The sequence below is a fragment of the Protopterus annectens genome, chromosome 12.part0 (assembly GCF_019279795.1).
Source record: "Protopterus annectens isolate FY-2018-M chromosome 12.part0, PAN1.0, whole genome shotgun sequence".
NCBI classification, from domain to species: domain Eukaryota; kingdom Metazoa; phylum Chordata; order Ceratodontiformes; family Protopteridae; genus Protopterus; species Protopterus annectens.
The window spans coordinates 1,333,988,506-1,334,011,719 of NC_056746.1; positions in this window are offsets into that span (position 1 = coordinate 1,333,988,506).

Below are 23,214 nucleotides of genomic sequence, written 5' to 3' on the forward strand. Positions count from 1 at the left end.
AGTACCCCGGCTGACAGTGAGGCACCGCTGTCATGGTAGTACCCCAGCTGACAGTGAGGCACCGCTGTCATGGTAGTACCCCAGCTGGCAGTGAGGCACTGCTGTCATGGTAGTACCCCGGCTGACAGTGAGGCACTGCTGTCATGGTAGTACCCCGGCTGACAGTGAGGCACTGCTGTCATGGTAGTACCAGGCTGACAGTGAGGCACCACGGTCAGAGGATACCAGGCTTCCTGTGGAAAGGGAGCTGGGAAGAGTCGGCTGAGGACTCGGCTCTACAGCTGTGCCAGTGGGAAGTCTTACTGGTGGCCTAGAGAGAGAGAGAGAGGGAAACTCATCCCCCGGACTGATTGTGTTCTGTGTGTGATTTTAAGTTCTTAAGGGAAATTATGCTTGGTGCAGACAGCTGCATCAGAAAAGACTGTGTATCCATCTTTGAGTGAACTTCCCTCACCAGTGTCAGTGGTGAGTATTCAGGCTCCTTAATTAGAAGAGGGGCATCACATAGAGGTACAGCTAGACAGTCAGAGATTACATCATCTGATATTGATGAAGTACATTATGCAGAGATACAGCTAGTGAGTCACTGATTGCATCATCTTATGCTGATAATGCACATTATGCAGAGAGCATCAAAGAGATCTTTATGGGAATTTCAAAACCCATTCCTGCATCTCATGCTAGTACTTGTACTGATGGTTCAGAAATCATTCTATTCACAGAGGTTACTGAATGTAGATAAGACCTGTATCAAGGACAGTGAGACCAGGTCACATTATTGCAGGCACACAATAGTAGCAAAGTTTCAGTTACCTTTGCAGAGTAGAAGATGGACAGATATGGTGTATATCAAGACCCAAATGAGTGATAGAGCCTTTCAGTAGAATTTAACCTAAAAAAGCAGTGTTCCAGCTGAGTACAGGGATAAAACTCTGATTGCAATCAAGGCAACTCAAGTTTGAGTTGTAGATCATGGCAATTGATAGTGCAGGCAGGAATGTGGAATATGCCCATCCAAAGAGGAAGAACACTCACATACATGCAAATTTATTTCTTTAGTAAAGACCAGGGGGAAACAACTGGTGGGGGTCTCCTGTGGGTGGGTAGACCATTATTGTTGATGTTACCCACATGCAGAAGTGATTGGTGGAGCAACACTGACATAGACAGAGCATGCCCCATCCATGGGCTGTGTCTCGGTAGGTGTGGGAGGAGAGAGTAGGGAGAAACAAAAATTGAAAAAAATCTCCAGCCATAGAAAATGGCTGTCTACATCATGACCTCTCTTGGCCATCCCTCACTCCCAGTGATGACAGAACAATAAGCCAAGGAACCAAAAGGGGGAATGATGAAGAATTTGACAGCTTGATGTTAGTGCCAAAGTTGCATCTGAACTCAAGGAGTTCTACATGTCTACCTCAAGGCATACAATGTTCGTTTGACTTAGTGCTGACATTTCAAGTTTATTATAGTGTTTTTTCTAATTACTTTACAGCAAACTATAAACTCAAACATGGTAAAATGGAAACTTTATAAATATAAACCATGCAAACTTTAAAATATGTAATGATGTGTTAAGAATAGTCTCACTTATCCAAACTTTCCACCAATCAAATTGTTACCAAAATTAAACTTTGTCACAAAAAGTAACAATATAGTGCTATACTTGCTGGTATTTTACCCAAAGATAGCTGCTGCTATAGAAAAGAACTCCAAAAAGCAGCAGTGTACCCTGGAACATTATCTGACATTTAAACAGATCTTAAAAATCTTATTAAAATAGTTCCATGAAATTTTACAGACACAATGCCAAAATATAGCCTACAAACAGTCCATTTTGAAAAGTAAAACTAAGATTAAAAATCTTCTGGTCACAAGTTTTGTCCCACAGGTCAGTTCAACAAAACGATCCAAAAATTAACCTTCAGTTCAACAAGGAAATGAAACAGTCTTTTTCCACTTTATGCTATTTACATAAACATTGCTTCACTAAGACTATAATCACCAGACTACAAACTGCTACATGAGCCATCCCTATGTAAGGAAAATGGAGGTGCTACTTAGTTGTTCCTACCTTGAAATTGTTGTACCATTTCTTTGTCTTTTTCCAGTTCAAAACTTGTCCACCAACAGAACAGTCATAGAAACCCTGGCAAAAACAGTTTGCCACCATGGTTCTGAGATGGAAGTTTACCTGCTGAAGACAGCATCTTTTTCATTGCTGAGGAGGGGGAGAAACATGTGAACTATATTATGTCATGTCAACTGCCACCAAAATGCATAAAGACATACACTCATACCTATATGAATATGCAGTATACATGTTTACCTTGACACACAAGTCCCAAATGGTATGTGCACAAGTACCACGACAATCTGAAACTGAAGCCTGTCTTACTGTCCTATGTATCAGTAAAATTGATAAATGTGAGCAATCAGTTGTTAAAAAGACAAATTATTTTTACATCTACTGGATTTAGCTGTATCATAACTTCCTTCTGAGTAACAGAAAGAGAGGCAGTACATACAGCCATGATCAATACATAGTGACTGTATCTTAGCAAATTGAATAAAGCTACCATAGTGAGCACAGATGTGACATATTTTTTATCTCAGTTATGCATAATCTCTAGATATTCCAATGCAGGTTTTCCTTAGCATTGCATTTCTTTTCATATCTTTCGCATCCACTCATCTATAACCTCATTAGGATTCTCTACATGAACTAAACAACGTGCTTCAACATGCGTAAGGTTGACCGTGCCTGGCAATAATTTTGCATGACACCTTCTGTACATTGTCATTAATTCTATTTACTTTCACATTGCTCTTTTGGAAATTTTTAGTTTAACCATGTTACCTGGACATCTATTAACTCATTTTTATAAATTCCTAGTGTGTCTGGGCTATTTTTACTCTGTGTTTAACAGTCAGATCTCCTTATATTGTACAATATTAGTGTTGTGGTAATGTACCTGTCTCAGATGTGCTACTCTTGTCTTAGTCTTTCTAACCTGTTATAGATATCTTAAGTTGTACTTTACTGTGTTAATTGCATAATTTACATGTGGAGCTTTTCTTCTGTGGCCTCGTCTGAAAATGGGCTACTTAGTCCAGTCTGACTGCCACAGAAAACAAATGTCAAATAAATAAATAGATATTACCCTATATAGACGACCAATATCCAAATTATATTAATTTATCCAGGTACCCCCTTCCACACTGTTTAACAGACACAACCATCTGCAGCCGTCACAAATGCTATTGTTTATATAAAGCCGTATTTAAGGAATTAACTGATAAAAAGAATACCTCAATTTTTCTTCACATAGATAAGTGAGTTCATTTGCTTACACACATAAAACATACTAGATTGCTATTTTACTTTATTCCTCTTTTATATTTCATCTATACTATCAAATCATATTGCTATAATTATACCAGTTATGGCTCAAAGGACAGCATCGGGTTCCATTTCCTTTATACTTGAGGGCACAATCTAAAAGTAACTTATCGCTGGTTACTTAAATGTAAATGGAAAAGTAATTGATATATGTACAACTATTTATAAATTATAGGAATCTAATAGTCACAACAAGATTATTTTAATGCAGTATTTGCTGAACAGTCAATTTCATTAAATTTAGCCATTTCTTCTATCTGCGTATACCTGAAATAAAAACAATGCCATTTTATATCATCCTCATTTGTCAATGCAAATCAAACTCCTTACCATCATGCTTAATATAATAATGACATCACCTGAGACCCTTTACTGGTCTTAATGTCCATTGACACCAAACCACCTTCAAGTACATGCTTGTTTTGTCTGCCTGACACTGCAATTCTTGTAGTACATATTCCAGCTAAAAGATAGTGAAAAGGGAGGAAAACCTCAAGCCATCTTGGACTGCAGTCTACATCTCTTTCACTTTTTTCCCTACCAGCAAGAAGTCAACTAAGGCAGAGGGTGACATTTCAGCCATAAATGTGGGTGTATATATTGGTTGGAGAAAATGACAACAGAATGACTTTAAATGTATATGAACTGAGACTGATCTGTATCTTGTAGACCTGGGTTTGATTCCTGCTGAAACTGATCTGTATCTTGTAGACCTGGGTTTGATTCCTGCTGAGACTGATCTGTATCTTGTAGACCTGGGTTTGATTCCTGCTGTGACTGATCTGTATCTTGTAGACCTGGGTTTGATTCCTGCTGAGACTGATCTGTATCTTGTAGACCTGGGTTTGATTCCTGCTGAGACTGATCTGTATCTTGTAGACCTGGGTTTGATTCCTGCTGAGACTGATCTGTATCTTGTAGGCCTGGGTTTGATTCCTGCTGAGACTGATCTGTATCTTGTAGACCTGGGTTTGATTCCTGCTGAGACTGATCTGTATCTTGTAGACCTGGGTTTGATTCCTGCTGAGACTGATCTGTATCTTGTAGACCTGGGTTTGATTCCTGCTGAGACTGATCTGTATCTTGTAGACCTGGGTTTGATTCCTGCTGAGACTGATCTGTATCTTGTAGACCTGGGTTTGATTCCTGCTGAGACTGATCTGTATCTTGTAGACCTGGGTTTGATTCCTGCTGAGACTGATCTGTATCTTGTAGACCTGGGTTTGATTCCTGCTGAGACTGATCTGTATCTTGTAGACCTGGGTTTGATTCCTGCTGAGACTGATCTGTATCTTGTAGACCTGGGTTTGATTCCTGCTGAGACTGATCTGTATCTTGTAGACCTGGGTTTGATTCCTGCTGAGACTGATCTGTATCTTGTAGACCTGGGTTTGATTCCTGCTGAGACTGATCTGTATCTTGTAGACCTGGGTTTGATTCCTGCTGAGACTGATCTGTATCTTGTAGACCTGGGTTTGATTCCTGCTGAGACTGATCTGTATCTTGTAGACCTGGGTTTGATTCCTGCTGAGACTGATCTGTATCTTGTAGACCTGGGTTTGATTCCTGCTGAGACTGATCTGTATCTTGTAGACCTGGGTTTGATTCCTGCTGAGACTGATCTGTATCTTGTAGACCTGGGTTTGATTCCTGCTGAGACTGATCTGTATCTTGTAGACCTGGGTTTGATTCCTGCACCTTTTGTTTCCAGAGTATGCAGCTCTTACCAAATTGTTTCATAAAACATAAATTTGTGCATCATCTCTAAAACAAGGTATCCCTAGATTTTATCCAGTCAAAAAGTAAAATATGTTATAAAAAAATGTCAGTGTCAGTGGAGCAACAGGTAACAAACTTGGAGCAGAAGGCTATGAGTTCTTTTCCCACAGAAGGTAGATCAATTTCTGACACTGCTGTGCAGCATAAGGGGGTGCTACATCTCTGAGTGTGCCATCTTTTCAGTGAGATGTTAAAACAAGGTATCATCTGCTTGAACTGGTGGTAGCTCAAATGGATGTAAAAGATCCCACTACATCTATCAAAAAGAGTAGGGGAAGTTATCTGATCCCCTGGTCAAATTCCCCCTAGTAGTAAAAATGCCACCTCAGGTCCCCCCCCCCCGAAAGAGGCTACTAATCTAGTGGGACTAAACCAGTCAACAAAACAATAAATAAATAAAAGCACATTTTATAATGAGACTGTATGTTGCTGTACATTCAAAAAGAATTTCACTCACTTCAGAAAAAGAGTATGTCTACTTGAAACTTAATGGTTTACCTTGACATTCTCTCATGACATCAAAAACTGGTGAACATTGCATCACTATTTAGAAGAAACAATCCTGGCCAATATAAAGAATCTTTTTTTTTTTTTCTACTGTACAATTTTGTTTGGTTTCCATACCTTTCTCATACCAAGGTAACATGGACTAACATATCCTGAAGCCTTCACATGGTTCTGTCCTCTACCAGTGTTGGTAAATGATATGCTTTCTCCATACCTACAGACTTTGTGAAAAATCTAGTTTAAGATATCATATACATAGTTAACTCCTTCACCTGCAGGCATTACAGGCATGTGAAAATTTCATCTTCATGTTTTTTTATCTTCATTTCCGTCATTTTAAGTTCCATTACTCATATAATTCAATTGCTTGATCTCTTGTTTCCTGTCTCCCAAGATGGCATGCTGATCCCAAACTGACTCAGAGCCATCAGTTTATTCCACTGTTAGTCACTTCATACATCTAGTTAGATTAGCTTTAAGTTGTTGTAAATCAGACAGAATAGCCTTCATTGAAACCTCCACACATGCCAATTTTTAATCACAGCTTCACAATTATCTCAAGGTCACATGGTGGATTCATTCACAGGTATCTCTTCCACCTATGTTCTCAAAATCTTTTCACTCTCATCAGCTTTGCAAAATGAACCAGCTTTATAAAGTTTCCTGATTTTATTTTGTCATTTGCAATTGCATTATCAACACGAGAAACTTAAGATGATGACCAAGTTCTCATCCTGCTAGTGCCTCCAATATCCTTGATCTAGTTCTCACAAATATGGCCACTTCTTTGCACATCCCATATGTATCATCATGCCTTGTTAAATTAGTTATTTGATGACCTGTACAAATTTCATTGTAATTCTCATCCTCCAATTAATGCTGTTACTAAAGCTGCTGCCTACGTCTCTAACTTAAAGTCCCACTTAAATAGCTTTATTGGTAAGGCAGTCCCTGTCTGCACAAAATATAATAAACATTTTAAAAACAATCCCCTATAGTGGAACACCTGTATAAATAAATCAGATAGCAAGAGAAGAAATTGCTTAATGCAAATAGGAGGCCTGATTCTTGCTACCATAAGAGCATATTTAAGAAAGCAGCTTAAGAAAACCATTAGGAAGCTCAAAACTGAGTATGAACTAAAAATAGCAATTAAAACCAAAAACTAACTAGCACTCCTCCTTTATCTAGCAGGAAGTTAAGAACTAAAACCCAACAATGTTCAGAGGCAGTCCACAATGATACTGTGCACTAATAGAACGAAAAAGCTATCTCAGCTGACAAATTTAGTGTACATTTTACTCCTACACTTATAGCTGTTCCACAAACTCTTCAGTTCCTGTCACCCTTTAAATTACTATGGAATGATTCCTCTCTGCCCTCTTACACATCATCATCCATGGGCCTTGATAATATACAAGGCTGCCTAAATCTCAGTGCCACATATACCCTACGTGAACCTCTTCTTAACCTCTTTAATCCAAACCTCTCTATTGGTTACATTCCCGAAGCCTGAAAAACAGACATTGTTTTACCATTACACAAGGGTGGCCCAACCACAGCCCCATTAGTCTCATTAGCCTCATATATAAAGCTATGAAGCCCATTACCTCAAACCTCATTAATATGGAGTTCAAAAATCTATTAATCCTGGACCTTCATCAGTTCAGGTTTTTGGAAGGAAGACCCTGCCTCTTTAACCTTGATACGTCATTTTCCACTATAAAAAGTGGATAGTGGTTATACAGTACATACAGCATATCTGGACCTGACCAAGGCCTGACACTATTACCCATGCAGACATTACTGACAGACTTGCACATCTGAATAGAAATCCCTGCACTATGCACTAGATAGCTCACTATGTGTCTCATTGAATCCTATGTGGTTAGACTTGCAATTGCCACTTCTGAAAGCAAAAAGTTACCAGTGGTGCACTACAGGGCTCAAGTTTGCGTCCTCACCTATTTGACACTTATGTCTTAGACCTTCATTACTGATTATGGTTATCTAAGTTCACAGATGACTGTACATTGGGTGTTATTTAATCTTTTATTGACTTACAATTGCTCAAACATGGGTTAAACCATGTTAACAATTGGTGCAAGGACAGTGGTTTTAAATTGTGAAAAAAAAATGTAGCATAGCTCCTTTTGGTAAATAAAACAGTTTCACATACCATATAGGTGACACTCTCTCCAATCAGACATTTTGTAAGGGATTTGGGTATTTTTTCACATTTCCTTATAATTTGATCAGAATGTCTCTGCAATAGTTTTGAAAGACTTCTATCTGGCTCATCTAATTTGCAAAGCTATCTCCACTAGATCCAAAGTCATCTTAATTCCCCTTTAATCATACCTTATCAGACTCATTACTGGATATAATGCAACTTTTGACATGTATTTGTCAAAACATATCACTTAACTTGAGACACCTCAAAGATTCATAACTAAAAAGATGAGTGAGCTCAAAAATCTTAGTTATTGGGCTAGAATGGCAGCTCTATTTGTATTCAGTCTATTACAGACACATCTAGTCTTTTATACCATGAAAGATCCAACCCTCTTTGGCCTCCTATTCCTTCACAAAACAAATGGAATGTCAAATGTCTGGTTAAAGGCATTAAACCTTCATTAGCAGATAAATAAGACGTTGACAGGTTCAGATCTCAACAGATTTCTCACTTCTGGAACACACTTGCACTACTTATGAAGCAGAGTAGTGTTCTTGCCATCTTCATTTTAAACCTACATAATTAGATAGGTTTACTATCAATTGTGCGAATCACAAGCTGTTGGCAAGTATGTCGCCGAAAATCAGATTCTCGTTTGCATAATGTCAAGTGCATGGGGCAGTCAAACACACTTATGCAAATGCAGTAGTGCATTCACATAAGTATGTTCGACAGACTGTAAGGAGATTGCTGTACAGTGGGGAGTGGAAATTCATCCATAGCCCCACTGTAGTGCGATCTCAGAGTTGGAATATATTATTAGCAGAGGATGGGAGGGTGCAGCCCCGCCACGGTGGGGTGCAGGGGAGCTTGCCCTCTGCAAAAACGTGATATGTCGTATAGGAGTTTGATTTGTCAGCTCCTATACAGATATCACATGATGTTTTCGGTGACTATGTCGACTCAAATGTGTCAATCATTTGGGTTGACATTGTGTAGGAGTGGAGAGTCCAGTTTTGGTGTTTCATTACTGCGAAAGGCAAATGTTTTGCCTTTTGCAGTGATGATAGTAAACTAATTAGATAGGCAGTATCAGATTCTACCCAGTTCTATCTTGCATTGTCCTCTTTGAGGCTGGAGGGAACATTTGAATATGGATTTTTGATTAGACCATACTAGTCTTCAGGCTGACTGCCTATTATTTACCTATGAACTTAAAGCAGTCTTACTAGACCTTATATGTTTTATCCCCACTCATGCTCAATTTTTTTATTTCCTACTTCAACTTTTGAGGACCATTGCCAGGTATAACAACAGTTATCTCTCTCCTGAGAACGTAGACTTAAATGCATTAATTGCACTTGCACTTGTGTTTATGTCTCGGAATTTATAGTAAGAGGCCCACTGAGATGCATGGTTTCTCTGAAACAAATTATCTACTCCAGTCCATAGATGAGCAGGGAATGGTAGCATTTCTTCATTTTTAATGGTCTTTTGGTAATTCTTACCTCTCAACTGTACAGATTTTTGCAGAATGTCCAGATGTTTTCCTCATATTTTTAGTCCATTTTTCATACAGTTGTGGCTTTCTGGCAAATTTGTAGCAAATCATTAAAGACTGAAGTGAGAAATTAATGATAGCCATTTGAGTTTTAGACTTCATACCTTTCAGAAAAGTCAGTCTAATGCACAACCTGTTATTCTATCAATTTTCTGTTTGTAAGCACAGTATTTAAAAATTGTCCCTGTTTTTTGGGCCTTTGTTCCACTTTTATGTATTGCTTTGTCCAGATTTCTTGCTCTAAGAGGTTGAGAGGTATGTTTGGTATGCATTTTGGAAGGTATATCTCTACAGAGCTTGTTTTGTTTTCTTGATATTCTTGGCCAAAACATAAAATTGCTTGATCTTTTTTTGAACAGCTCTGTCTTTTAATTTCTCTCAAACACATCTTCATAGTTGATTAGAAACTATTTTTTTCACTTTGAACATCAAGTTTAGATACAACTTACTCCTTCCTTTAATGAAAAGTGGACTTGATCTGCTTTCTTGCTGGCAGTTGTGCTCATCAGCCTCTCTCTACAACACATTTTACTATTTTCTTTTCTAAGTCATCATCAGTATATTTCTGAAATCCTTTTACTTTGTGTTCTGTCTTGGTAACTACAGAATTAGACAAAAGGATCTGTAATTTTACTTCTTACAGGTCTTCATACTTCTCCAGTAAATATGCCGCACTCAATATATTTAACTATTTCCTTACCACAGTATTTCATGTGTTCATAGGTGTGTACTAGGTTAATAGCCCTGGAGCCTTTACAAGCCTAGCCCATAGAAGTGCCTTGGCATCATGCCACCCAACGTTAGTTCCCAGTGCCTCTGTCAAGTAGAGCCACTGAAGTGATCCCTGGAGTGAACATTTTATTTCCCATCCACTCATTAAGATTTCTCTTGAAGAGGGCTAGTGAGGTGCTCTGCTTGACATGTATGGGAAGTCTCTGGGTTATGAACCTGTCCCTCCAGCATGTTCTGTTGATTGTGGTAATGACGTTGAGGTCTCTAGAGCATGTGGTGTGGAGGGACTGGGATTTCTTTAGATGTAGCATTTCTAACAGAGCTGGGTTAGACATGGCTTTGTAAGTCGAGCAGAAATCACCTCTTAATAGACGATATGAGACAGAGAATAGCTGGAGTTTTTTTGAGTCTGTCCATGTATGACATGTGTTTAAGGCCTAGGATCCTCTTCATGAGGTATTTTTGTGGCCTTTCCAGCTGTTGTGTGTGTCTAGTGATTTGCATGCCAAATGGGGCATTATACTCGATGACTGGCCTAATGAGTGAAGAGTAGTGAGAGATGATTACCTCTTTATTCCTGGATGCAAAACCATTGGTAATGAGATGTGCCACATAGAAGGACCTTCTGTCCACAGTGGCACTGTGGTTGTTGAAGGAGAGGTTGCTGTCAACCTGTGTTCCCAGATCTCTTATAACGTCTTCAGTGTTCAATGGGCTCTTATCAATGTAGTATTTAGTGGGAACTGAGTTTTTCCCAAAGGGGATGACGACGCATTTTTTGGAATTAAGCTTAAGGCCATGGTTTTGACACCAGTCATTGGTCTCAGTGAGGCCTTTCTGTAGGATGTCTACATCATTTGGGAAGTTAATAATGGCTCCCAGCTTGCAGTCATCTGCAAACTTGGTCAGCCAGAGTCACTCCATGTTGGCCTGGACTTCTGAGAAGTAGATGCCAAACAGGAGAGGACCCAGGATCAATCCCTGTGGGACTCCACTTGTGACTGGTCGGTAGTCTGACTTGGAGTCTGCTACTTTCACACAGTGGGTTCTATCTTGTGAGTCAGTTTGCAGCCCACCTAGTGATATAGGGTTTGATGCCTAATTTAGTGAGTTTATCAAGAATTCCTGAGTGGGAAATAGTATCAAAGGCCTTGACCAGCTCGAGGTAGGCTGTATGAACTTACCTTGCCCTCATCCACAGCTCTGGTGACTGACTCAAAGAAGTCAACCAGGTTGAGCAAGCATGATCTACCTTTCACAAAACCAAATTGCGTGGGATCTAGAGTTTAGAGATTCCCTATATCCTTGTGAAGTAGGTCCATGATGATGCACTCCATAGCCTTACATATCAGACTTGATGATGCACTCCATAGCCTTACATATCAGACTTGTCAGGCTAATGGGGCGATAATTCCCGGGGTCTGTAGTCACTCCCTCTTTATGGAGAGGGATGACTATAGCAGTGCGCTACTTTTAGAACAGCAAATAAACTGAGTAGCATTCTTTCTAAATAGTCTGTTGTTTTGTACATTCACAGTTATCCCATTGTGACTGGCATCAACTTGCTACATTAACCGTTTTATCAAATCATAATTTAACAGTAGTTCTTGCATTGCATAATAGTGGTTGTTCCATTACATAATTTGCAGGTTTAATCTGTTTGATACTACCTTAGGACAGTAAAAGTGATGTAAATATAATTTCTCCCTCCCTTTTTGTACAGGCATGCAACATTAGTCTTTATAGGACTGCGTGCTCTTAAGGAAAACTGCATAAATCTTAGTTTCCTCCTGTGCTGACAAGAATTACTGATTTTTTTCTCTGTTGATATATTTTTCTTTCCATCGAGATTTTTAAAAGCTTTAAAATTTGTCATCTTCCTTCTTTTTATACCTCAGGTTTATGCTTGAAACCTCCAACCTATGCCATCTGTCACCTCATGTCCCTTTGTAGCCTCTAAACTGGCTCAAGACTTTCACGCAGTCTAGCATGACCCCCTTGTGCTGTCTTTGGACATCTTCCTTATGTGCCATTCTCTGGTTCCCTATTCCTTCTCTCTCCCCCCGTGCTGACCACCTGAGCTGCTTCTCTTCCCAGTTTATTTGCTGTTCTAAAAGTCAGCAACCCCTTAATCCACTTTATGCATATTCTCACCCACAATCTGTCTTTGTTTATCCTTATACCTTTCCCTTTCTACATAAACCTTAACTCTTAAGAATATCACCTGGCATCAGTACTCGCACCTAGTCATCTTTCCCTCTAGAGTATGTTTTGTTAGGCCATCTAACTTGGACCATCTCTTTTCTGCTTTCCTTATCAGCCTGCCATGACTTTCATTTGGCATTTTGAGTATAAATAATACTTTTGTTACAATGTTATTGATCACTATGACTTCAGGAGAACTCAGAGATGGAGTGCTTGCCTGCTTTACCTTCATCTGAAGAGTGTGCACATTACTTGGGAGGTCTGAGTTTCAGTGAGGTGCAGTTTATTGCATTTGCTGGTTCACAGACATTCCAGTGTTTCAGCATCTTCAGCATTCTAGAACTTCAGCTTTTTTGTACTTCAGCTGAACAAGTCTGTGCGACTTTTGCAGATGTCCACTTGAGCGAGCCTGCTGGTAGCCACGTAATCTGCTGCTTCAGCATTTTAGGGTTTCAACTTTTTTTTATTTTTCTAAATGAGTGCACACTTCATGACTGTGTTTTTGCTGGTGTAGTTTATTGACCATATTTGCTGGACAGGTATGTCATACTACCCGGAAGGTCTGTGTATGTTTCTGCTAAACTACACTTTATTGAAACTGTTTTGTCAATTGGTGATCTAGTTTTCCAACATACTTCTCCAGTGGCCATGTTTTTTGCCTCATATTTGTTTTTAATTTCTGGCAAATCATTCAAGATTACAGTCGCTCAATAATTCCAGACATTAGAATTTTATACTTATTAGCAAAAATCTACTGAAGCAAAACGTGCTGCTCTATTAACATTTTAAGTGAATTATATTTAAAATTTGCCATGATTTGGACCCTTGTCTTCCATTAATGTTAGCTTTGTCCATGGTTTTTGAGCAAATAAATTGAAAGGCATGTTTTCAGTGTTCCAGGTTTGTGCTGTTATTGAGATTACTTAAGAATATAGACTACTTTTGTGAGGTCCTTCTATTTCAATATTGCATCTCTTTGAAAGTTTGAAGAAGGCTGTCTGGGTGTGTCCTTGGAACCATTATCTGCTATAAGAACTGCAATTCGTATGCCTGTTTTACTGCTAACACTCTGAATCAATTGTTTGGTATGTATTGTATATACTATTTATTAAATTTAATGACTGCGTAAGGGACAGCCACTCAGTGTAAAAAAATGTATGGTTCCAGGTGATTTGATCACATTGACTAATGTCACTAAAAATGGGCTTGGGTATTTGCCAGTGCAAAGTGGGTTGATGACCTGGCCTACTCCAACCTATGCCAGGGGCCCATGCTAGTCATGGCAAGGGTCTTTGTACCTCTGTTGCTCAGTGTACCTCCACCATAAAGCCCAGCAGCCCTTGGGTAATAAGCTACTGACCAGCTAGTATCCATTTGCTAAGCTTTTGTTACCTGGGACACTTCTGTTGAGCAAAAGGCGGATGTAAAACAAATCAGCTTGCTGAACATGAACTAAAGATCGTCACAAACAAAGGTTCGCTGACATGACAGAACTTGGAAGTGGATGACATGATGGTAAGGTGAAGAAACATCATGGGTATCATGCAGACAAGATGGAAGGGCAATGCAGCCGAGCTGCTTGGCTTAGGATCCAGCATCTACTACTCAGAGGGAAGACTGAACAGAAATTATGTGGGAACTGTGGTGAGAGTCTTCTAAAAATAGTGAGGGATACCAGAATTAGTGATATACTCATGGCAATTAGATTCCGGTGTAAAAACAGGCGGAGATTATGAATACTGCCATCTGCCTCATAGCAGGGTTGTGAGATGCAGGAATAGTGTGTGCAGCAGTTGAAGGACAAAATGTGTTGGTGTTGATAATGGGGGACCCGAGTTTTTATATCAGGACACACAGATCAGGTTATGAGAACTGCCTCAGTCCACATGGGCAGATCAACAGGCAAAGGAAGAGAAGCCGTTCTGTCTGACTTGATGGTGAGAAACAGGTCAATACATGGTTTAGCATGAGAGTCATAAACTCACATACAAGAGTGACCAACATGCAACTCAGACTTCCTCCAGCTAAGGGAAGGGCACTGGAATAGAATCAGACGTTGTAAAGCCATCCCCACTAAAAGAGTTAGCCCACAGCATAAATTAATGGTGGTCACAACCAACTGCAAGCAGTGGTTAGAGCAGGCTCTCAGGTCAACAGAAACTTGGCTGGAGTGAAAGCAGAAGAGTTCAAGGAAACACCCAGATCCTCATCACCTCAGGAAGATAAGATAGGTGGAGTTGAAGGAAAAATGACAGCATCTCAAAACAGCACTCATGAAGACAATAAAATGGATACATGGCAGACCTATGTATGAAAATAAAGTACACAAGTTAAGCTGATGGTGCAATGTAGAATTCCAAGGAGTGCAAGAAAAAGTGCGAGACAGATGAGGCTAAAACGGAATACTGATTGCAATACCTCTCAACTTCTTTGTTAGCCAATCTACCAGCTTCTGGAAAGTGACTCAGTAGGTGTCACAAAGAAACTAACAGCTTCAAGGTAAAGACTGAACACCCTTCATAAGGGATGGCAGTAAAATCCTGCTCATCTTTCTGTAAGGCATCAAAGGCAGATGAAAGGAGCACTTACAACAGCTTCTGAATATGGAAAACCCTACAGGAAATATACTGCTTCAGATACAGTCTACTATAAAAAGAGACTGCCTTCGAAGAAGACCAGCACGAAGGAAAATGACATGAGGAGAATCAGCAGGCTCAGATGAGGTCACAGCAGATATGATCAAGATGTTGGGGAGTTAGGGGAGAAATGGTACAGTATAGAAGTGTCAGTGGTGCAACAGGTAGCACACACTTTTGGTGCTGGGAGACCAGAAGGCTGTAGGTTCTTTTCCCACTCTAGATGATTGGATTGCTGTCATGGTTATGCAGCATTAGGAGAGCACCACACTCCTGAATATGTCATCCTGTTGATGAGATGTTAAACTGAGATCCCATCTGCTTCATTTGGTGGCAGCTCATGTGGATGTAAAAGATTCCACAGCATATACATTACAGAATTGTTGTTCCTCTGATGCCTTGGCCAAATTTCCTGTACTAGTATAAATACCACCTCAGGTTTCCTTTAAAAAATGCCACTAGCCTAGTGTGACAAACCTGGTCAAAGATTAAATAATAATAAAAAAACATAAGTAGAATGTAAAATTGGAGACATACAACTCAGTTCAGGATGCAGCACAACCAACCTGATTTTTCAGTGAGATGAGCAGAGAATTGAGAGACTAGAGAACAGGAAAGAATCCATCTAGGCATTCCTAAACTTGAAGAAATCATATAAGGTCAAAAGAAAGCTGATTTGTACAGTCTGCAATGGTTTTAAGTCCTAGAAACGTAATTAGAATTAATGCAGACTATATGCAAGGATTCATTGACAATTATGAACAGTGTTCAGGACTCGCAGATGGGCTCCCAGAGGAAGTAGGTGTGTTTCAGGGTACAACTCTGAGCTCATTACCATTCATGCAGGTGAAGGGCTACACAAGGAGCAGGGACAGATCAACAAAGCTGCTGTATGCAGAATTGGTTTTCTAGTTATTCCTTTGAAATTGGTTTTCTAGTTACTTTTGACAATTGGTTTTCGCATTACAAGCAGACCTTGAACAGGAACTTCAGCAAACTATGCAGGAATCAAATGCAGAACTGAAGGCATGTCGAAACTATGGACAGACGAGATAATTGTCATGGAAGCAAACAAGGAAATCAAATGAAGCTGAAAATTAAGATAGAATGAAAATAGTAGAACAGGCAAACAGCTTCAGGTATCTGGGAGGGTGGTTGAGGAGAAGGGAAGTGAGTGAGGAGGTCAAAGCTAGAACCATAAGGTCTGCAGCCAACTGGTACAGTGTCAGGTGTAGTGTATGACAGAAGAATGCCAAAGAAGCTGAAAATGTAAGGTGTTCAGAACAGTAGTCTGACAAAAACTACTGCATGGTACAGAAACCCGGGCAGTCAAGGCAGAGCAGTTTAGGATGCCAGAGGAGATGAAGTGCTAAGGTAGACGGAAGGATGCACAGTGTGGGTCAGAAGAAATGAGGACATCAGAGTAGAAGCAAATGAACTAACTGCAGAGAGGGGCAAATAACAGATTACTGTGGTTTGGTTACATGTGCAACAATGCAGAAATCAATCTGAGGAAGATGATTTTGGAGAGGCAGGAAGAAGGCAAGAGGAAATTGGGTTGTCCAACAAAAAGGTGGACTGACTGAATGACTGAAGACATTCAACGGTCAGCCATGACTGCTGAAGAAGGTAGGAGAGTGGCACTAAATCAAGATGGTGACAGTTGACAATACTCTAACCCCATGCATAAATTGGGAGAGTTATTGTTGATGATTACCAGTTGTACGACTGCTTGTCATATTTTGTTATTCTTTTCACTGAACAGTAGTGATGACAGTGGTCGGTATTCTAATTATATCCAGTTTGTAAATAATGCTTAAGTTGTAAACTCTTAAATAAAACAGAACTAACTGCTTTAATACCAGCATACATAGTAACTGCTAAACATTTCACTGCATTTTTTTTTTTGTTAGTTAGAAACCCATCTACTATCCTTCCTTTTATCCACTAGTGATTTAGTGAGATAATCCCCTAGACGACACTTCTAAAATTCCTGTATTTAGGGCTTCTGACATCTCCTTTACATCTGTCAATCCCAGCTAAAGGATTGATGAAATCACTGTTTTCCCACTCTCTCTAGATGCACTTTAATAGCCTCTCATTTAAAACAACTATCAGACATGGGCCATAGCCCCAAGTCATTGATAAATCCATGTCTCTGGCCCAACTGCTCCAGAACCTTGAACATGAAAGACAGCAAGTAGTGACTAAGCATGGAACAAGACAGCAGAATCGAAGGTGCACATGGAGAGAAAGAATGAAGGTTCCAGCGTGTGAAATAATAAAATAAATGGTGACGGAGTGGGAGCAAAACAGCAGGGAGCGCAAAGAAGGCATCAGGTAGTGAGGACAAGATAGAACGAGGAAGCAAATGAACAAGGAACAATGTAGCAAAGGAGCATGAAAGCAGGGAACAATGTAGCAAAGGAGCATGAAAGCAGGGAACAATGTAGCAAAGGAGCATGAAAGCAGGGAACAATGTAGCAAAGGAGCATGAAAGCAGGGAACAATGTAGCAAAGGAGCATGAAAGCAGGGAACAATGTAGCAAAGGAGCATGAAAGCAGCCAGTGAGCAGGACACGAGTACGTTGCAAAGGAAATGGGTAACGAGCACCTGGGAACACAGGATGATAGCAATCAACACTTCACCATGTGTCCACAGTGGTACGAAAAGCCTTTCTATACTGCACATTTCATGAATAAGTCAAGTCAAATTTATTATTGTCATTTAGAACTACAAGTGTAGCCTAAACGAAATTTTGCTCATAAGCTCAATTCTTGAGATTACAAAGGAAAGTGAAACAACACATACAAGTAGAGGAATAAACATAACAAATACACTACTACTCCCACTACACAAAAGAAAGAGCAGAAATATTTACCAACAATCATATGAAAAGAATACCCTCCATCGAGTAACTACTGTATTTAAAGTAATACAAAACAGACTACAGATTGAAATGCCCAAGTTATTTGTCTAATATTGCACTTGAGTGAGTTTAATACTATGTATATAATAAATAAATATTGCACTTTCTTGGAACATATTTAAGTATATATTGCACAAATAAATAAATAATTAACTCATTATGTATCCAGACCCCTAGGACTAGTGCCAGGTTTCAGAAGTCTAATCACTGTAGAGTAAAAACTGTTACTGAATCTTTTAGTCCTGCAGCAGATGCTGCAACATCTCCTGCCCAATACCAGATGCTTAAACAGTCCATGTGCAGGATGCGTGCTGTCCTATATTATTTTGGTGGCCTTTTGAATGGTTCTTGCAGAATAAAGATGTTTCCGTGGAAAACTGGAACCTGTTACCTTCACTGCAACCCACACCACTCTTTGTAGCACCTTCCTTTCTGTAACTGTGCAGCTTCCAAACACACTGAGAAGAAGCAGGTGAAGATGCTCTCTATTGCATCACTATAGAAGGTGGAGAGAATATGAGGAGGCAGCTTAGCTTTTTTCAGTCTTCTTAAAAATTGGAGGCATTGGTACACTTTCCTGACCAGTAGGCTGGTGTTTCCTGAACAGGAGAGATCCTCTGATATGTGTACACCCAGGAATTTTGTACTCTCAACCCTCTCCACACTCTCACTATTGATCCTGGGTACTGGATGGTTTGTTCTCCTTTTCCTGAAGTTGATGATAATCTCTTTGGTCTTGTTTACATTCAGGTCAAGGTTGTTCCCCTAGCACCAACTGATCAGAGATGCCGCCTCCACTCTGTACATCCTTTCATCCTCCTTTGTGATCAGCCCCACGACTGTGGTGTCATCAGCAACTTGATGATATGGTTGGACTTGTGCTTAGCCTAGCAGTTGTGGATCAGGATGGTGAACAACAGTGGGCTGAGAACACATCCCTGTGGAAACTGTGTTAATCATGATGCACTTTCATGTATTCTTACCTGAACACACCCTCTGTGGTCTCTCAATCAGGAAGTCCAGGATCCAGTTACAGAGATATTTACTGATTACTAAATGTGCCAGCTGCATTGGTACCACCGTATTAAATGCAGAGCTTTAGTCTATGAACAGCATCCTCACATAGTTGTCTTTGCCCTCTAAATGCTCAAGGAAGATGTGTAGTGCTACTGATATGGCATCAGCTGTGGATCGGTTAGCTCTGTACACAAACTGCAGAGGGTCAAAATCAGGAGGTGGGCATGATGAAAGATGCTTTTTGATCAGCCACTCAAAACATTTCATAACAGTGAATGGCAGAGTGACAGGTCTGTAGTTGTTAGGGCTGAAGGAAGTGGTTTTCTTAGGTACTGGGATGATGTTATTTTCCTTACAGCACAAGGGTACTTTTGCCATGGCAAGAGAGGAGTTAAATATTTCCTTGAGCACTGTGCATAGTTGATCAGCACAGCCTTTTAACACCTTGCCCAGTATGTTGTCTGGGCCAGCAGCCTTCCTGGGGTTCACTCTCCTTAGCTCTCTTCTTACCTCCTCTGTGCTGAGGCCAAGTATTGCATCCTTCTCATCAGTGGGTAGCTTTAGTGCCAGCTTGTTGTTTCTTTCCTCAAATCTACCAAAGATGTTGTTCAAACTGTCCAGGAATTTGATGCTGTCCTCACACTGTGCTGATCTAATTTTGTGGTAAGTAATCTCCTGTATGCCGTGCCATAGTCTCCTTCCTTCAGATCTTCAAAGTACATTTCTGCCATATTCCCTCTTAGCCTCCTTTATACCCTCCTCAGATTACCTCTTGCTACAATTAGGGCTCCATTGTCCTTAGCTCTGTAAAATGTGTTTCTCTCCGGAAGCACATATACCTTAAGGGTGCAAGGACATTGCATACAAGTTCAGGGATGTCATAAATCTGCTATAATCAGTATCAGACCACCGACGAGTACAATGCTCCCTTGTGTATGTACCTCACCAGACACCTGCAGCAACTGGAGAGACCACAGAGGTTTCTAAACAAAAGAATTCATGGCCTCCAAGACATGAGGCTTACCAGACACCTGCAGCAACTGGAAAGACCCCAAAAGTACCTCACCAAGAGGATCAAAGGGCTCAAACAGATGCCATATGCTGCCCGGTTAAAGAAACTCAAGCTCTACTCAGTGGCATACCGCCTTGCTCAGAGGCGATCTGTGCCTGACGTATAAAGCCATGTGCAACCCAGAATTAATGGACATACTGCACCTCAGAAAATCCAAATCCCATCGAGCTACGCACTCGAGAGACTTGAACCTCAACACTGAAATAAATAGGACATGCTGGAGGGACAGATTCATAACCCAGAGGCTCCCTTCACTCTGGAATAAAATCCCAGTCCAGGTTAGGCAGAGTCCCACATTGACTCTCTTCAAGAGGAATCTTGATGAGTGGATGGGAGATCGTAGGTTTACCCCGGCTATCACTTCTGTGTCACTGTTAGACAGAGGCACAGTATACTAACCTCAAAAAAAGGCATAGCAAAATTAATTTAAAATGGGTGGTGAAAGCCAAACACACTCTGGCTAGGCTTATAAATGCCCTAGGGCAGATAGCCTAGTATGAACCTATGACCTACATGGAAATACTGAAAGCCCTGTCACTGTACTCTATCATACAGGCCATTGAGAGGTGACCTGTGCCTGGCCTACAGGGCAGTCTCGGACTCTGGCCTAATGGAAATGCTGCATATCTACAAATAAAATGGGACAAGTCACTCACTCCATATCTCAGCCTAACCTGTGACATTAATAGAATTTGTGGGAGAGACAAATACATTTCCCAGAGATTTCCACTCCTCCGGAATAAGCTCCCACTTCATGTGTGAAGCAGAGCTCCTCAATGACCCTATTTAAGCACAACCTTGATAACTGGATGGGTGACACCTATGACCCTCATGGACAGCAGTTAGTGCTGATCACAGAATCACTCTAATGATGACCATCTATGGTCAATTAGGGTACTCAGGTTATTACAAGGCTAGGCTTGTAAAGGCCCTAGGGCCATTAGCCAAGTAACCTCCTAGGACAGAGGGGGCAGCAAGGGAATAAGAACAGGAGGTAAAAAACTAATGTCTTTCAGCTTTTCCCGGTTAGGGGTCGCCACAGCCGAACTCCGGTCCCCTAATGATTTGGCAGTGGATTTTTACGGTGCCACGTTGCCAGCCCAACGTCCAATCTTCAAAGAAGGCACACCCACTCACACCTACCTGCATGTCTTTAACATCACTCAACCATGGGGAGGACATGCAGACCCCACACAGAAGGTGCTCCAGCCAAGAATCGAATGGGAGAACCTCGATTCTCAGCTGGAACACCTTCTGTGTGGAGTCTTTAGGAAGTAAGAAGCAAAATATTAAGCAAGGGAATAAGGGAACAGCTTGTGAAGGAGCAGGGAGAAAGGCTGTGTCACAACAATAGCTAAGATTACAGTAGAAAATTTTGGTAGCAAGAATTGTGTCCCTAGTCCCATAGGGCAGTATTACATTAAAACCAAGCTGAGGGAAAAGTATGTCTCCATACTTCCCAGCCTTGGTATTGTATGTTCAGGAATAAGCTGAAACGAAAATAGAGCACATTTTTTGTATAAATTATAATTCACTACAGTATTTACAAAACCGATACATTTGTTTTAACATGCACTAGTGTGATGTAATTCTTCAGTCATGAATAAAGTTATATTTACACTTAGAACAATCTTTTATATACATGGATTCAAAATCCCTGACAGACAGACTTCAAACGTGTGTACCTGAACCCTTTGACTTGGAAACATCTAGCAATTTCTTACCTTGTACTTTGGATTTAAAGTAGGGAAACCATCTTTAGAATACATCAATGTCCACACTTTTGTAAAGAACTTGGTTAAAACAAAAAAGGCGCTTACCATTAAACCATGCTATAACATCCATCCATAACTCATGGAATACATTTGGGTTGCCAACAAGGCTTATAAAGGCCCCAGGAGTCATTAGCCTAATATGAATCTATGAACCCCACAGCTGCTCCATTTCCCCCATGATATAATTATGTACAGTTATTTACAAAAACTTTATTTTTCACAATTACAATGCCAGAATTTAATTGCCTGACTTATCTGGAATAACTATTCCTTTCTCTGATGGACCACATGCTTAATAGAAACTACTTTAAAACAGCATTAGATTTTGAAGTTACCTCATCCACAGAAGGTTGGCTTTTATATGGTCTGAGTTGCTTCACCCTGTAGTTTGCCTGCATGTGTAGTAGTAGGGATAGTGTGTATCCAATTTCTGCTCATGATTGTACTCAAAAGTTTTGAAAGGAAAGTTTGTGAACTTTGCGCAGAGCACATTTTTCAAATTATTTGAGCTTCCTTCAGAGTTTTCCATCATATTGCACATGTGAGGACACATAGAAACAGTTAAACTCTATACGTCTCCAGCTGAAAAAAAGCAATTTAAGAAATGTCACCTATTCAGTCTTTTTCGGGAAGTGAAAGCAATTTTTTTTACCCAGGAAGTTATTGATGCAGTACTTTAAAGCAAGATTTAGACTCCCTAATCTTTAGACATCTGGCAGTTTTGGTAGGCTGCCAGAACTGGTGTAAATCACCAAACAAGAGTGAAAAGGAAGAATTAGAACTTATCTTTGGGTGCTTGCGTCATGGACAGTTTTTTTTTTTTTTATATTAATCCTTTGTTCATCAGGTTAGTCCCACTTAGCTAGTAGCCTCTTTTCAGGGAAGACCAGAGGTGGTATTTATGCTTGGGAAAATTTGGCACACTTTTCAACTTGTCTTGGAATTCTTGTATCCACCTGAGCTACCACCAGCTCAAGCAGACAGCTCCTTGGTTTCACATCTCATGCAAAGGATAAGATGCTCAGGAATGCAGCACCCCCATATGCTAAGCTCTGTCGGTAAGCCATCTACCTAGTATGGGAGTAGAACCCACAGTCTTCTGCTCCAAAGGCAAGTGTGCTACTGACATTTATTTTTTTTTGCACATTTAAAACATACATGAATCTGCAAAAAAAAGAAAAACATTCAAGGGGTATAAAGCAGGCATACCTCAATGCCACATATGTCAGTACACACGTTTTATTTTTAAATTTCATTTTATACAATATTAGATAAAATTAAAAATTTTAAAAGCCTGATATTTCCAATGCTTCTTTTAAGTTATGCATTTTGTTAAATGTCTTTTTTTTCAGAATGTCTGATTGGCTACATTTTTTTTTTTACAATACTGAAAATATATTCTGTTCAGAAAACTGCACTGT